Source organism: Monopterus albus, unplaced genomic scaffold (genome assembly GCF_001952655.1).
Source record: "Monopterus albus unplaced genomic scaffold, M_albus_1.0 scaffold21.1, whole genome shotgun sequence".
Classification (NCBI taxonomy): domain Eukaryota; kingdom Metazoa; phylum Chordata; class Actinopteri; order Synbranchiformes; family Synbranchidae; genus Monopterus; species Monopterus albus.
Genome location: NW_018127901.1, coordinates 3036990 through 3052657, shown reverse-complemented (window position 1 = coordinate 3052657; position 15668 = coordinate 3036990). Strand labels below are relative to the sequence as shown.

General features: G+C 41.8%; 1 long non-coding RNA gene across 1 annotated transcript in view; it reads left to right on the top strand.

Annotated features, from left to right (window-relative positions):
- Positions 1-2325: 2325 nt before the first annotated feature.
- Positions 2326-15668, top strand: part of LOC109956720 (uncharacterized) — a 17090-nt gene continuing 3747 nt past the window's right edge. Inside the window, exons 1-2 of the long non-coding RNA XR_002274455.1 lie at positions 2326-2661; positions 8677-8800. This is a non-coding gene — a long non-coding RNA (uncharacterized LOC109956720). The remainder of the gene's footprint in view (positions 2662-8676; positions 8801-15668) is intronic.

The following is a 15668-nucleotide window of genomic DNA, read 5'->3' as shown; positions in this document are numbered from 1 at the left end:
GTTGGTGATGACCAAAAAAAGGAGAGTGAACATAAGGTTACTGTCTTTATGTATACAAAATGTCAGCTAATACTAATGCTCTGTCTGCTGGATGTTTGACAGCTTGCTAACAAGTTAGCCATATCAAAAGTCAAGGTGCCAAAAATCCTGATAAGTGCAGCACAAAAGTCCATTTTAAAGGAAGCAACATTAAAGGCTTTGCTTTTCCAACATGGCAGCACCGTCTTCACGACCACTAATCTTTCCCACCATTAGACCTCTTGATACATGAGCGTGCTTTGCATAAAACTGAATCTTTTCCTGTTGGATTGTGCTGCATCAGCTGCAGTGGATGTGAAGCAGGGGGAGGGGGGCTGGGAGTCAGAGCCGCTCAGCTGGAGCTTAGCTGTTCCCATCAGCCTTAATGTCAGGGCGGAGGAGAGCTGCAGGAGGGACAGCATGCAAATGTGTGTGTGTGTGTGATGGTACTTAGATCTCCAAATACCAAATGTCCTCAAGATTATTAAGATGAAGGAAGATGAAGAAAAGGTCCCAACCTGAGAACTTTTTACTGGCTTTCACCTCTTCAAAGGTCAGTTCATGGGGAAAGGACGTTGTTAAAAACAGGCAATGGCATTAAACCCAGCAGTTTGGGACCTTTCAACTGTACATTTTGTAAATTCCCACTGATGACAAATATAAAGGTGCCATTGCTTTGACTTTAATGTTTTTGTTTTATTTAGTGTCCTGGTCCACTGGAAAACTAAAAATGTAGATACTGTAAAACTAAACTTTATTACACACACTCCTGACAAAGACTGAGAACCACATGCTGATAATATGCAGCCATGAGTCAACGGTAAAGTGTGGATTTCTCTGTTCAGTTTCTGATCAGAAATGGTATCAAATTTAGGAAATGTTTAGTGGTTAATGCAGAAACACAGGTCCTTACAGGTAGTGTGTTTACCTTCATTAGCATAGGAGGCAGTGTCCTTCACCACTCCACCACAAGAGGGAGCAGGTGAGCTGGGTTGGTTGTATGTGTATTTCACTGTGTAACTGGGAAGAGTGTGTGTGTTTCTGTGTGCGTTACCTCCTTTACCTGTCAGTATTAGTGCTTGCCTGTGAGCAGAGCCAAATATAATCCCATACATTCTGTTCCTATGATCAATTTACCTTTTTATTTTATTTTATCTGTTATCAAATCAAGATGTTGTTAACATGCAGATGATCTGGAGTTACAGTCTGCACAGCAGTTCTGTGTGTATCTTATTGTTTTCTAACTGTGTTTAGTAGTATTGTTGTGTTAACTTATTTGATGCAGCAGGGCGACATGACCTGAGATGACATGAGAAATCTTTAACATGTTGCCATATTTGTGATGTTGAGCACACACAGTGCAGCGGTCATTGCAGCTGTGTGACTGTGGCTTCAATAAACCTAAACAGAAACCTCTTCTGTGTCCTCTTGTCATTTCGCTAAAGTACAAAATGCATGTAGATATTTAATGTCAGCTGTACCACAGAGGGTAAATGAAGCACCAGAATTTAAACAGATATCGGCTGTAATTCTGTGAAACTGGAAACTTGTGACCTTTTGGACATCGGATCAAAACTGTTTCCCAACATGTCATAAACATCTGTTTGTTTGCATTGGCATTGCATCTTCTAGGGCTGTAACTTAGTCTGTGCACTATCAGTTTCAGAAACAGTAAGAACGATATACAATTTGGACATAAAACATCTCAGAGACAATTAAATATCAAAGAGATGCACAAGAACACTCAGTACTCCACACAGCTCTACATGGCTGTAGGCCGCTTTACAGCGCTCTAGAAATGCTTTTTATTAAGTTCATAGAGCTATCTTAACTAAACTCCTAATTTGGTAATAGCCATTTTTTTTCTCATGCCCTCTTTTTGAACACAAGACCAAAAATGGTATACCCAACATTAAAGGATTACAACTCTTGAATCCCTCAGGATCACATTCATGTCCCTGGTCAATTCTGAAGGGGAACGCTTTGTAGATTACTATCACATATTCAGAATTAGCCCAAGTTTAACAAACTTGGTAAAAATGTCAAATTCCTCACCTAATTATTATTATTGTTTATTTTTTCAGTGTAAATATGTGTCTGTGGGTGGGCCTGGCCTGGTGAGCCTAGAAACACAGTGGAGTATCAGCCACAATGGTAGACAAATCCAGGTCAAAGTTTGATGAAGAAAGTACTGAACTGGCCATGTTCAGTTGTTCTATCAAGAATTTGTCCGGGCAGACAGCACAGTGTCTGTTTGGAGACAAATATTTATTATTTATTAATACTGTTTAGTTTGATGACATTTTATTAAATCAGGATCAGATCTGACAGGATGTGAGTGGTTCTGACTTCCAACAGACTGTGAAGGCCGGTGGAAAGGCCCAAACACCGGTCGGCCGACCGCAGCTTTAGCAACATGTCTGCTGTGCTGAGCCAAAATGACAGACGTATCACAGTGTCCCATGAAACGTACATTTAAAGTTTAAATCCCAGTAGAAAACAAGCAAACCAGACAGCATCTCAAGGTTAACAATGGTGGTTTTGTGGATCTTTCTCAAGGATTGCACACCTTAGAGCTAAAGGTTTGGGTTGTTGCTGAGCTAACTGGCTAAAGCTACCGGATGTAAACACCCGACAGAAAAGGTAAGCCATGACTGTTTGGCCCAGTATGAACCTTTGTTTAAAACTAATCAATGGGTTTTCTCTGAAAGTTGAATCTTAAATTTGTCTACGCTGTAAAAATCCTAATGCGTCGTGGTTTCTAACAGCATAGCCTAAACTTTGTTAGCAACATGGCTAAGCGGGCCAGGTGTGTTCCCGGAAGCTGAGCCTTTTCTCTGTCAGGTAAAGTTCACCTTTTAGAGATGCGTGGTTTTCACATGACAATCATGGGCAGGCTGCTGTTTTTCTGGATAAATAAGAATTATTTAAGGGGTTGTAAAATGATTGCTAATTAGTTTTATACTCTATCAATTAATTAACTTGTATATTTTCTAGATTAACTTGTATATTTTCTAGGGACTTATCCAACAAATATTGAGGTTGTAAAAAAAAGGATAATAAACAAAATTGAATTCGGTTTTATTTTATAAGGTTAAACAGTTGCTCTGCATATATTTCACTGTGAAGCACTGAAACTATGTGAATTACTCTTAAAACTGTTATTTCAACCTGGCATCACAGGGCTGCCTATTCCATTAAGATCCATCCATCAGATCTCTGTAAATCTCATCCTTTCTGAAACCCGTCTCTTCTCCTAGCAGGAGAGACACACAGAGACCGTGTATCAGCTGAGCAGCTCCATCTCTGTAGGAGCGAGTTCTGGAGGATTCTTACAGACTGAACAGTGTCTGCAGTGTCAACAAATTGGCCTTATTCTTTACACAAGACTTGTCACTACATCATGCGCAGTTCACCTACAATATTAGGTCCCCCCATGTTTACATGCTGTGGTTAAATCATCATAGTCGATTCAGTGGTCGAATATCGTCTTTCTGCTCCCCTTCTCATTTTTCTGGGCCACCTGAGTCATCTTGTTTTTGCAGACCAGTAGGTGTGAGTTTTTACTGTTTACATGAACTGTACCTCTTTTATCTTCATACACCTTCAGCGCAGGAGAGCGCAAAATAAAAGCACAATAGATGCCTGCAGTAATACACACAGTGTGTTGTGTTCAGCTGCTTCCTGTTTAGTGTTGCCTTCAGTGGATTATTCACCTGCTGTGTGAATATAAAGCATCTTAGAAGTAAATAAAAGTGGGTAAAATGTGACTGTTTTTTTTATGTTCCTGGCTTACTAAGACCTAGTTTGTGTTTTTCTCTGACAGTTTATTTTTAAACCTGTTTTGTTTTCTCACCCATCATTATTCACTAGAGACAGACGGCAAACATCCAGCCACAGGTGCCCTCAGTGTTGTTTGTCTGCTATTAGCATAATCATTTTTGTTTATTTTTAGGCAAGTTTTATTTCATATTTTATATTTGATGCAAGCAAAAAACAGGCTAAATGGAGAAAGTGAGGCAAAGATCCCAGTATTGATTCTCTCTGAAAAGAGAAAAACAAGAGATGACCAATATCAGTAACATGAAAACACACACAAGGACGAGAAAGAAACTGAGCTGCAGCGGGATTTTGTAAACAGCGTGACATCCAGGAGTTTGAGCACATCTGTGTTCAAAGCCGGAGAATTGTATGTACTTTTATTTTGCAGTTCTCCAAAGCCAGCGTTGCATGTATCACTGTGGCCCAACAAGCCTTCTGAAGCCCATAAAACATGTGCAGAGCCTATTTTAATCTATTCAAAGCAGCATATTTGCATCAGTGAGCCACAGCTAACATCTCCTCACCTGTAGCTCTGCACTGCTGTGTTTCTCAGTGCATTATCACCACCTCCTATCAAGCAGTGGTTTTATTTTCATCCTGTTCTCACATCAGACGTGCAAGTTTGAGCTTAGCTATTTTTAATGGGGAGCGACTGCGCTCTTCAGAGCAGCTGTGTAATCTATAGCATGAAGCACTGACTTGTTTTAACATCATTGCTTGTGGACACTGCAGAGAACAATGGAGAAGATACTGACTTTATACACCTGTAAGTTCCTGCAGTGATGAAACTCTTCAGTTCAACTAGGACGTCAGTCAGAAATCTCAGGCATCAGTAATTATATCAGAGCGGACTGTTGCCACCTGTAGGATACTAGCTAGGAGGGTCATTTTAACTTTACATGCTGCCCTTCATTCTGTTGTAGCATTTGGTATGAGCGTGAAACTTTGCCCTCTATCACATCAGCTCCATGCTTGTTTGTGCATGTGTATATTTGTATGATATACAAACAAGGCCTGTGGTAGTCTGTCCAGGTGTATGCTGCCTCTTGCCCTGTGTCAGCTGGGAAAGTCTCCATCCCCCCCTGTGACCCTAGATAGGATGAGTGGTAAAGATAATGGATGTGTGAGTGAGTCATCTTGTGGACTTGACTTAGTGGCCCACTGTAGACCATGCAGCAGTAAAAGTGAGCTTTTTGCCCTGACCTGAGCCACCCAGGCAGTTAAAGGCTTTATGAAAAGCTGCTACAGGTTCACCCAAAGGTCATCATCATATAACTTAATGACCCTGCAGGCGGTTTGAAAGTGGGGATGAATGTGGCAGCTGTTAATCCTGATCAGCTGTGTTTTATTAGTGTCACCCACTGAGGTATGGCCAGTAAATAAACACTAATATGTTTAGAAACTTCTCATCTTTTGGTCTAACAAATGTGTTTGTGGTCTTGTAGTGATTATAAGCCCACTGTAGCATCAGGTCTGCTCAGTGAATGTTGTGTTTAAGGCTGGAGCTGATGATATGTGCGTGTGTGCGCGCGCCCAGCATCTCCACAGGGAGCATTAGCTGGCTTCAGTGGGCACTGGAGTGTGAACTGCAGTGCTGGTTTGGGGGCTTTTTGAGTGGCACTTAGTGAACACACGCTGCCTGTGTGTTTGTGTGGAAGCACATCAAGTCATGTTGCCTGCATCAATATAAATGCACGGATGTTCTAAGTTTTCACTGTGTTCATGTAAATGCACAAATATCGTATGGTTCTGTAGCTATATTTGTGAATTGCAAACATTTCCTATGTGGTTTTCTGTTAACATCTTCACCCAGTGTACAGTCTATGTCTGTTCAAGCATGTTTCCAGTTTCGATGGTAGCATGAACATGAGTGTGTGTGTGTGTGTGTGTGTGTGTGTGTGTGTGTGTGTGTGTGTGTGTGCTGTGCTCATAAATGCTCACGTCAGCGAGCCTTTCTTGTATCAGCAGCAGCGTGATGCAGAAGAACTCCTTCAGGCATCTAATCGCCTCTGAATGACAGCATGTATGTGTGAGTGTTAGTCTTGTGTGAATCTGTTCCTTGCAGTGTGTGTCGGACAATGCGCTGCCTGCCCTGTTCTATATTAGTTTTAGTTAGAAACTGTTGCTGTGCAGGTTCTCACAACTTCACCTGGCTCTTTGACGGCTAATTGGTTGTGGGGTTAAGGGTAGAAAGCGGTTTAGGTTAGGGTGGGTGTGACTGTTGTGATGGGAGCGTTAGGGTAAATGGCTACGGAATGCATTATATCAGTGAGTGTCCTCACACCTATAGAAAAACCAACATGTGTGTGTGTGAGACAGATTTTGGCTCTGCAGCATAAGTGTAATGGTGAACAGATCACAGGCTATAAATATCTTGTCCTCTAGCTGAAGCAAAGCTAAAAATAGAGCCACAGCTCCCACTGCTGCCTAGAGGACAACAGGAGAGCGGCACCCCGGCCTGAACGCTGACGAAATGGCTTATATGCACTATCATTATTTAGAGCTTTTGGCATCCTTTGTGCATTTAAAGAGAGTCTCCTGGAATTTGAAAAATCACTGACCAGAAAGAAGGAGAGGGGGAAAAACCAAGATGGGAGAGCAGCAAATAATCACCCTCAAAAGCAATATGGTGAAGGAACAAGTATAATATATAAGTCAGAAATAAATAGAACTATATTTATGAGAAGTACCTGCATAAACATAAATAATCCTTGATTTCTGGGTCTAAATGTGGTGCAGCTGCTGCAGAATCTCCTTCTCAGCCTCCCTAGTCAAACCTGGGAGTTGGATCACCTTTGGTTCTGAAGCACCATAACACAGCCAAGTCCGTAATCCTTTAGCCCCAGTTATTCTGGAAACATGAGGAACCTTTAGTTGATTGGTCTTTTTGTTACAGGAAGTGAGCTGAAATATGACACATTCTTTCATCAGCGGATTTATCTGCAGATAAACAGTAAGAGAGTAGAGTTTCAATCAAAACAGCAAATTCGATAAGTTAGAACAGGACAGGATTACTTTTAAGAATTTCCATCTGTGCCTATGCATGCAAGTGTGCAGCTGTGTGTTGCATGGTCGCTGCCCTATATACACCTGATCCTGACTGTCATCATTTATCATCAAAAAGGAGGAAGAGGAGAGAAATAACACACACTCTGATACACAGTCAGCTCTGTCATAACATCACAACACACTGGGGAGAGCAAGTTGTATAGTGTGTGTGTGTGTGTGTGTGGGAGAGCAAGTTGTATAGTATGTGTGTGTGTGTATTTGGGGTGACAGCTGATGTCTGAAATTAGGAGAAGCCAAAGTCAAATCCCCTGAAGAGATGGTGAGATGCTTGGCTGAGCTCACATCACACACCACACACACACACACACACACACATCAGTACACTGACAGAAAATATTAATGTCCTCACCATGTGTGTGTCACCAGGAATGAAGGACTCTTTATGCAGCATTTTATCATTAATAAATCATGATTATATCATATCATGGTTTAACTTGATTAAGCCTCATTACCTGCTTATTTTCTCGGGATTGCCCCCCACGTGACCCCGTTCAGGGACTAAGCGGTAGAAAATGAATGAATGAATGATTCAAGTGTTTATGTGCAGGAGTTAGACATGTCAAGGGCCTCATCCTTTGAAAAGTGAATACATCGTCATTTTCAAAGAATCCTCCAGATGTGCCAAAACTTCTCTCATGTCTGTGACTGTGATGACTGACAGCTCGGTGAGTCCTCTGTTGGTTCAGGATAAAACAGTTAGGTTTTTGTGACGTTTGCTTTTAGATTCTGGGTCAGTGTTAGATGAGTTGAGCAACTGTGGTGCTTTGTTTCTTCCACAATGTAGTCCTAACGTTCTTTCAAACTATAGTAGAGCCACTTGGCGTGCTCAATGTGATTTCACCAGGTTATAAAAAGGGAGAAAAAAAAAAAAAACACATTCACGTGCCTAGAAACCAACTCCACACTGCTTCAAACAACCCCAAACACACACAAACTCTAGGAAACATTACAGCAAGAGGATGTGGTGCAGTTTATATTTAGGCAGAGACTCTCATGCTCTCACATGTATCAGATGCCTGTTGTCATTAAATTTGGAGTGTACTGATGACACACTGGGATCCACGAATGCATGCACACAAATGCAAGTGCACACAAATATAAACACTCTGCCATGCTGAGTGACACTGATGCACACATTCTTATTGTTCTGATCTTAGAGCCCGAGCTACTGTCATTCTTCATTAGCGGTCTTACTGCGTGTTACACAGAGAGTGAGCAGCCGAGTGGCATCTCTCAGGGGGAGGCTAAATACAGTCTGAGGTTAATGCTGTTATGTTATTTGATATTAATGAATATTCAGATAATAGCAATGACTCACTGTGTCTGCAAAATCTGTTTCGAAATGGACCTGAATTCAACTTTAAAACCCAGTATGACATGGGAACAGGTCACTTGTTTACTTTGTTTCATTACTTCTGACTTCAGTTTTCATCGTACGTCCATTTTCTACAACCACAGCAACATTTTAGGAACCGCAGTATGACATCTGACGCCTTGATCAGCTTATTTCTCCAGCACTATGTCGTCACTAAGTGGGCTTCAGAAGATGTCACGTCAGCTACAGCAGGTGGCAGCTTTAGTTCCACACATGCATGTTTGATCTAAAAAGCTAAAGCCTGCCTTGCCTCAGCCATCACACCTACTGGGCCAAGACTTAGAGAATAAACAAGTTTTATCAGTCTTGGTGCTTTCTCTGGATCAGCTGAAATGAAAAAATGATGATGGAGTGTTTTTTTTTTTACCTGTTTCTGTTTCTGTGTCCTGCAGCAGAAAATCTCAGAACCATCTGAGCAGGACGCTTGCAGAAAGGCTGGTCATGTGGTGATGAAGACCTGATTAACTTCTGGTGAAAAACTGACGCATCTTGATGCTTTCCTCGTTTATCAGTGTGGTGAGTGTCATCTAGTTCAACTTACTTTTGTTTCACATCACTCACCGGGACATTGTGACCTTTGACTGTTCCACTGTAAGTGAGCATCAACAAAAATACCTGCCATGTCAGTGTAAAATCAGTTAATATGTCACATTTCATTGACCTCGTTTACTGCCCTCTCACTGTGGATAAGAGCATGAGATAAAATAGATTTATACTAAATATTTTTTTAAAAATCACAGGCTTTGTATGCCCATACACCTGACCTCGTTCCTATTAGGTGTTGCTGCAATATACTGACATCATGCAGCTGCAGCCTTTGCTGCGGAGACACTGAGAGGACGCTCAGTGTTTTTTGTGGACACCCAAACACTGCTGTTGATTTTCTGCTGAGAACAGTCTCACATGATTTGTTAGTTGTAATGCATGACACAAGAAGCTGTGGAGACTCAATAGGCAGTAACTAGAGGTCGGGACCTCCCTCTGTCTTTTCCTTAGTGTTTTTAACTTTATTTTCTAGAAGGAGCTAAATCCTGATGTGACCTTGCTCTGCTTGATCCAACGCTGAGCTCCACCTCACAGAGGTGCAAAAATAAAAAAAGGATTGGAGGCTAATTGCCTTAGGAGAGGAGGACGAGGATGGGTAGGTAAAGGAGACAGAGGTCAAGGTCAAAGGAAGAAAAAAGGGATGTTTTGGAAACGTGACAAGGGAAAAAGGCAAGAGGGAGAGCGGGTGAACAAGGTGATGGAGAAGTAGGAGGAAGATGAGGTAGAGGTGGAAGAAGCTGAAGGACTATGCAGTCAAAAAAGAGGGGTGGGTGGGGGCTTAAATGGGGCTTAAGTGATTCAGTCAATAAGAGGTTCTTCTACTGGCCTTGACTCACACCTGACTCCTCCCAACAGCGTTTCTATCACTTAACCAGCAGCAGATAAATCACACATTGCATCAGGGAAGGCGAGGAGGTCAAACCAATTCACTGCATGTAAGATACATATAAAACCAGCCATTTCGCTTTTATGTCCATGTCCCTGCAGTGGACTCATGCTGAGATCAGTTGTCCATCGTGCTCAGAAATAAGTTACCTGAAAATAATCTCCCAGTAATTCAAACACAAAGACAACTGCCTAAAAACAGCTGCTTTTATCTTAAAGGATAATTAAATGTTGTTTTCATAATTTTAGCCATCAGGGGCCTATTTCAAGAAGGCGGTCATTGTCAACTAAATCAGCCACATGCAGTCAAATCTTGTTTCATCGCTCTGCTGTCTGTCTAAATCCTCAGTTAGAGACGTTCAAGTAAAAGCAGCGTTCAGTAGACTTGTCACAATAAATTGGAAAATGAAGGCAATAATCTGATCTAGTGTGCACAACTCATGTAATGCAAACATAGACAGGAAGGCATACTCTTTTGTGTATGTGAGAGCAAATGAATGTCTTGTTGCATTCTGAGATTGCCCAAAGTACACGGTGTACGTTACAAACTCAGGGGCTGTGGTGGGACAGATTTACAAAGCATTCACTCAGACACAACCACACACACACGTATACGCAAATGTACGCTGGGATTTTAGTCTGCACGACTACACAGACATGAAACTGCACACACTTTTCTCACACACACACACGGTGTCAGGGGAGTAGACAGATGCATGGTGACAGGGCTGCAGTGTGCTGGATTAATACACTTAGTGTTCCACATGTCAAAAATCATCACTGCAATCATTTCAGATGATTGCAGAAGGTTTCAGATGTCTCTCTCTCGCTCTCTCTCTCTCCACCCTCTGTCTGATTACTTCCACCACATCCAGCTGTTGAATCATCCAGCCATCTAGTCAGCCAGTCAGTAACCTAACACCCAGCATGCTATCACACCACAAGATAGCAGACAAACAAGGCAACTGGTCAGCAAAACAACTAGCTTCACTTCTATTTAGGTTATTAAATACACAGTCGTCAAGCTAGCGAAGTTAACTATCGCCACATATAGTCAGTCAGCCAGTAAAGCCAGTCCCCAACAGGCTACTCAGATAGATTACAGATTGCAGACCAGTGCGTCCGTGTGGTTACATTTTGCATAGCAGGGGGTTGAGTGCACAACATGTGCAGGTGCACGGCTTCCAGCATTTCCTTCATGTGCACCCTTGCTGCTTCAGACATATTCTGTACCTTAAGGCAGTGATCACACTGGATGGATAGAGTGACATTTTCTGATTTATGTCTGTATCTCTAGAGACTTTGAGATGTATCCATCATGTGTTTTAGAGGAATAGCTTGTGTATGAGTTGGGACAAAAAGTTCAGCTCTGAGCAGATTAAAGCTCTACATCCTTAAAGATTTCTCTCTCTAGTCCAACTGAAAGTCCACAGGGATGAGCACAGACCAGCAGAACCATCAACAAGACCTGAGGAAGGGCTTCAGTTCTTATTGCTTGTCATTTTTTGTTGACAGATAGTAATCGGACAACCCACCTCCAACATTCAGGTAGCCAATCCCGGCCGGCAATCGGGCAAAGGCGGGGTACACCCTGGACAGGTCGCCAATCCATCGCAGATCCAGCCAGTTTGTCCGTTAGAAAACTAGTCAGCCAGCCCACAACTCACACAACGCCTACCCATAATAACAGGAAAGGCAAACATACCAGTTATATTCAGATGATAAGCTATTCAACGGTCAAAGGTCGAGTCTGGAGAGGTGGCTAATGCTGCTGCTATGAAAACAATGATGTGTAGAGATCGTCTGGGATCACATATCCCTTTGTGGACATGTACAGGCATGCTTATGTGTGCATGGAGAGGTGCAGAGAGGAGGTTTTGAGGAAGCTGAGGGTCATGAGGGAGGTAAACAGTCACAGTAGCTGCATTTTAGGATCTCCCTGCTGCTGTTTATGGCCACCGGTCACTTCCTACTTTGTGTGGCCTTTAGTTTGGCTTCCTGCCCAACAGGGCCACCAGTGCCTGATAAAATGCTCATGTACTAGACCTCTGGTAATCTTGCTAAGAGGCCTTGTTCCAGTGGCTCAGCCAGCCTGGTACAGCATTGAAAATCCGTGTTTTATCAGTAAACAACAGCAGCCTTATGTTTGAATAAAACCTTTTATGACTGTAAAGTTGCTTGGTTGAATACCAAGGTCAGAAAGGAGTAGCCATGTTTGAGTAAAACCTTTTTATGACTGTAAAGTTGCTTGCTTGAATACCAAGGTCAGAAAGGAGTAGCACTTCCTGAGTTACCCTTGAGCAGGACATTTAATACCAGACTGCTTCAGCATAGCTGTTAAGAGCCCAGTGCACTGGCTAATGACAACACCTCACGCTGAGAAGCAACTGAATGTTCTTAAGTAGCACAGTTTCTGCAAGGTGCAGAGGGGGAGGATGAGGCAGAGACAGCACAGCTGAAAGAAAAATATTAAGAGCAGTGATTGGCAAAAGAAACCAAATAAGTCTGGAGAAGCTGCTTTACAGCTTTGAAGCAGCTCATTTGTTCATTATGCCTTCAGTATCATGCAGCCAGAGCAAGTGTCTGTTCCCATAAAGCTCACTGAAATGTAGCATGATGTGGCTCAGACTATAAAGTTTGAACATAAGCAATGCACTAGATGGGGCCCTTAGTCCTGGTGTTTTAGCTCATGGTCTGCCTGTACTGTATATGGAACAGGATCCTGGTTCTGTTCTGTGTTTTCATTCTGAACTGGGCTGTCCATAATGTACATACAGTGATAGTACTGTCAATATGAGCCAGTCCTTGTTACACTGTGGCCTTGACTTATGTTAAAGTTGTTCATGTCCAATGAAACAGAGTGTCTCTAGTTTCTGTCACATAACACATTTCTGAGTTAACGACAACAACAAAATATGTGGACAGTGTATAATTTCAGGAATGATCACTTGGTCATATTGACTTTTTATGACTGTTAAGCGTTATGGAGCTGTGCAGGACTATTTGTCTCCACCTGCACCTTTATCACCTGTGTTGTTATATCCAAAGCGTGTTCTCCCAAAGAGGGAGAAGTCACTTAAATAAACCACACTAATATACAAGTGCACTCCTTTGACACATGACATCAGTCCACCTGCTGCTGTGACCTAGTGTAGTTTGGTGGGAGGGTTTAGTTGTTGCCCCAAATCCCCTTTGATTGGATAAATGGTACTTATGAATAAACACAGCATCAGATTTGCATTTAGCCAAGTCATTTAAATCCACAGTTGGCACTTTTTCTCTGTTTATTTATTTATTTGATGAAACAGATGGATTTTCAGTGTTTAGTTCAGCTCTAGCCAAACTCTAAACTCAGTGCACCCAACACACACTGTGCCAGCATATTCTGTCTGCTTACACCTGAACTCCTGTCGTACCGCCACACCTTCCCCGACAAACTGCAGCACAGCAAAACAACTCAAAGGTGTTTTTCCATCTTTAGTTTAAAGGAAAAGCATAATTTACATTGTAGCTCAATTTTTCTTTTTCCTGGAAACAGATTCATCTATAACCACCTGATGAGCGTTAGCCTTCAGACATTTGCTCCCACCCCCTCTAATAGATCTTAGCTTACAAGGAGGAATTTGTTTATTGACTGAGATGGAGCTCGAGCTGTAAAGTCCTGAACAAGGCTGTCATTCCTGAGCTGGATCTTAGTGTTGAAAGCTGAGCTTAGAGTGGGACGTTTGGAATGAGCGTGCTCCATAGGCTCGCACCGGCTCACCTCTACATAGGTAGAAATAGATAGGAGCACTTTAGTGCACACAATTTTACTTTCATCAAACACGTGCATTCATAGCACTGTAGAAAAAAACATGCACCTACACCTTTGTCTCAAAACTGTTAACAAAAATAACTGAGGTCATTTCATAAACATACATATATTGATTTATAAACAGATTAAATGCAGTGTAAGGCATAAAAAATGGTGGATTTTTGAACAGGAACTAAAAAACAGGATCATTTCCTCTGCTCTCTCAGTAAACAGCAAACAGAAACTAGCCGGTGAACACAGTGAAGAGCCAGATATTTCCCTAAGGAGCTGGTGGAGACCAAAAACAGAGGTAAAAGAGAGGGAACACTTGACTGGTTTTGCTGGGTGTACAAAACACGACTCCTAATTAACTGCGGCGTGTATAAATAAGTATGGCTGTACCCAACTAAGGATTTTGTGAGTCGACCCTTCAGTGTGACTGTTTGACTGTTCGACTATTCGTTTTTGTTTTCTGCCAGAAAATCACCTGGCATGACTTCCAGTGGTTATTTTGACCACATTAACATTGGCATTTAAATACACAAGAGTGACAGGAACATATTTCTGAGCATTTAAAAGTCAGCAAAGACAGCTGCATATGATGCAAATAAATTGACGATATCTAATTTTTTGTTTTCTGCCAGAAAATTCAGAATAAGGAGACAGGCAGCACACTTGCATATGATGCAAATAAATTGACGATATCTAATGTTGGCTTGTCACCTGGATTTGTCAGAATAAGGAGACAGGCAGCACACTTGTATTTATGCTAACTATGCTCTGTATGCGCTATTATATTGACTAATAGTGAGTAAATAATAATCAAACATCTTTTGGTATGATTTTTGAACAGTTTTAGCGCTCCAACACTCCGTTAACGCAGGTGATCAGGACACATCAGGTCTCTAAGAAAACAAAAAAGGTTTTATGGCCTTTAAGACATCACATATTTGAACATACTTATAACACAACAAGCAAACAACATGTTCCAACTCTGCTGCTTTAAGAACATATTTCTAATGTGTTTTAATACCCCTACATGGGAAAACACACAAACAGCTGTTCAGAGTCTATAATGAGGTTTCATGTCAACAGCGACGCAGACTTAGGCTCTGTCACTAGACAAAACTGTTTACAGTGTACGCAGCCAAAAGGGGATTTCAACCAAAACTCAAACAGTGTTGAGCCTGATAGAGAGGGTGGTGATGTGATCAGAGTCCATGGGAAGCACCACTGCAGTATCAACACAGAGTTGTTTCACTCAGCCAAACCAGGACAATAACACGCGATGGTACCTGCTGCTGTGTTTTATGTGAAAAACATACAGTATGTTATTTGTGGTTTCCAGGCTTTTTCCTGATGTTCAGCAGCAGTTTGCCTTCATTGCTCAGCTATTTTCTGCTTCTGCTGAGAAACTGGAGCTTGTTTTACAGCCTGCAAAGGCACTGCAACCTGGGATCTAGAGTATGACCTTCACATCACTGGTTTCCCATCTAGTTTATCAAGGTTATTGCACTCACTGTAAGTCACACTCTGTAATTAGTGTCAGCAAACCACCAAAATGTAAACACAGCCCGTGGAGACCAGCCAGGTTCTGTTGTTATGTTTCACCAAAATCTGCTGAAAATGTAATAGTGAAACAAAAAAGCTCGTTGACCCTGATGGAGCAGCGACAATGCTGTTTTGTTGTGAAATGTGAACTGGCGACTCAAAAACAACAGGTTATGGTACTTGATTTGCAGCACTGATAAACTGTTACTACATAACAGATGTCTCATTGTGAACATATAGTGAAATGTCGACACAGAGTCCTTGTTCGTGTTTTGTGTCTCAGCACTTCTGTACCCTGTTGTTTGGTCTCCACCTGCTAATTATGTGTCTTACAAACAGGCTGAAACTGAGGCTGATGGGAACGCGCCATGTTTTCTGTTGTTGTAATAGCTGTGTTGTGGATGGTATTTGTAGGACAAAAGTTTTGCATGTTGTGTAAGTAAAATGTGGAACCTTAATCTGATGGATTATCCTGCCTGTGTGAGACTGTGGGATGAAGATTTACCGACATATACTGAAAACCATAAAAATGTGCTAACAAAACAACGTGCAAACTGCAGGGCTGTCGCACCAGAGAGGTCCAGAGAAATAAAAGCACTTTGGTTAAAG